Genomic DNA, 1,949 nt, shown 5'->3' on the forward strand with positions numbered 1-1,949 from the left:
ACGAGCTTAGCATAAGTGCGCTACGCTCGATCGGGTAAGCATAACTATTGGGTATGAAGTCATATGAACCTAAGGTTTGGTGTGAGTGTTTTACACATAAGGATAATAGGCCTAGCAGATGATTAAGTCGAAATTATTGAAGTGATAAGGTTTTCATAAGTCAAAAGGTGAAATGATGAGATGAAAGGTGTCAAATTTTGATACAATAAGGCTAAATCATTGAAAATAAGGAATTTTCATCAACCTTATCACTTTGCACGACCATTATTCTGAAAAAAAAAAAAAAAAAAAAAACCAAAAACCATTTCTTGGGTGGTTTGAAGAAATTCTAAGGAGATCCAAGTGAAAGCAAAGCCAAAGAAGTAGATTAAGCTTAGTTCTAGCCTTTTTATGGTAAGTTCTTGTACTTGGAAGTTAAACCATGTTTTTGAATTTTGCTGAGAGTTTATCTATGGTATTTTATCTTTTCTAAGATATTTCTTGGTGGTTTCCAAGTGGTTTGAGGTTTAGAAAAGCTTGAAGAGATTGTTTTCGCCGAAAGTTGCTCTGTAAGTGAAATTTTATGTTTTATGAGGTTTTTGGGGTTATTGAAGTACAAGCTGATTTTTGGTTATTTGATTGAGTTTATAAGAGAGTATATATGTTTATAAATGTTTGAATAGATGTGGAGACTCATTTAATTTAGGTGATGATCTAGGAAATTAGAATTTTATCAAAATCGGTATATGATAACTTTATGATGAATTATGTTGGTATTTGGGATATATATGGTTATGGCAGGTTATTTGATGTTGATTATTGGTTGATTTTGATATTTGAGGATAGCTAAAATTAAGGGGAAACTCTGTCAAAATTTCTCCAAATGTCTAAGATAAATCTAATGCTCGTTCTAGGTGGTTTAAGGCATTTTAGGCATGTTTTGGGTATGAAATTTGATATGATGTTTTGTGGGTATTTTTAAATGAGAGTTCAATGTATTACTGCCATCGTTATGATGAGAAATCCATGCCATTTTCAGGATAAGCACATCAATACCTAAGACATCACTTGTTACACGGTGAAATATATTTTGGACAAAAGGTAAGTAAAGTACTCAACTGCAACACAAGAATTACATGTTATGTGAAAGTATGCATTATATGAATATTTTGTGAGTAAGTGGTATTAACATACATTGACACTTCATCATAAATTTGTATGCATGGCATAATAGTGATATGGTAAATTATTATATGATATAAGACCATGCATGATATTATGATGATTAATTATATGATGCCTTTGCAAGTTTTGTGCAACATAAAAGAAAGTTGTAATAAGAAGTTTAAGTTCAGTGCCACTGTTTTGAAAAGGCAAATGAAAGTGTTAATAAGTGTAAACGGAGGCCTATAGTAGGCTTATAGTGGCTGCCCAATAATTTGGGCTAGGTTTTAGTGAACCAATAATATTGTTTGCCATGTTTCCGTTTTATTTCTCCTCCATATGAGTTATTGTTATATGTATTGACACCATAGTGTGTGGCCGCCTTAACTCTTGAGCCCGACGGGGCAACGATGGAATAAGGTTTTTAATGTGCCCTACTGTGGTGATGGCTAGCCGGAGGAGAACCCATGTGATTTTGTATTATATGTGTAACAAGCCCTGCAGGCATTGACCAATTCAAACAGTGTGCACAATATTAAGGGGCCCAAAATTTAAAAAGAAGTTGTGTATGTCCATTGATATTGGGTAATCATTAGCATTGCATGCATTACTTTGCTTACTGAGCTTTAGGCTCACAGTTGTCTTGTGTTGCAGGTAGAGAAAGAAATGTGTGAATGACATGAGGAGAACTGAAGCATGGTCCTGACCCTGATTTGTACATATGAACATATCGACCTTTTTGTGGGTTATTTCAGTTATCAGTGAGATGTTTGTAATAAAGTGTGAAGTTATGTTTTGAAAACAAA

General features: G+C 33.7%; 1 long non-coding RNA gene across 2 annotated transcripts; it reads left to right on the top strand.

Moving 5' to 3' along the window:
- The first annotated feature begins 267 nt into the window (after positions 1-267).
- On the top strand, positions 268-1,949 carry LOC133793657 (uncharacterized). Of its 2 annotated transcripts, XR_009874914.1 has the most exons (4): positions 268-393; positions 496-548; positions 1,019-1,080; positions 1,798-1,949. It is a non-coding gene; the product is annotated as an uncharacterized LOC133793657 (long non-coding RNA). The 2 variants fall into 2 exon arrangements; XR_009874913.1 differs by lacking the exon at positions 496-548 and having other exon boundaries at positions 286-393.

The sequence above is a fragment of the Humulus lupulus genome, chromosome 8 (genome assembly GCF_963169125.1).
Source record: "Humulus lupulus chromosome 8, drHumLupu1.1, whole genome shotgun sequence".
NCBI classification, from domain to species: domain Eukaryota; kingdom Viridiplantae; phylum Streptophyta; class Magnoliopsida; order Rosales; family Cannabaceae; genus Humulus; species Humulus lupulus.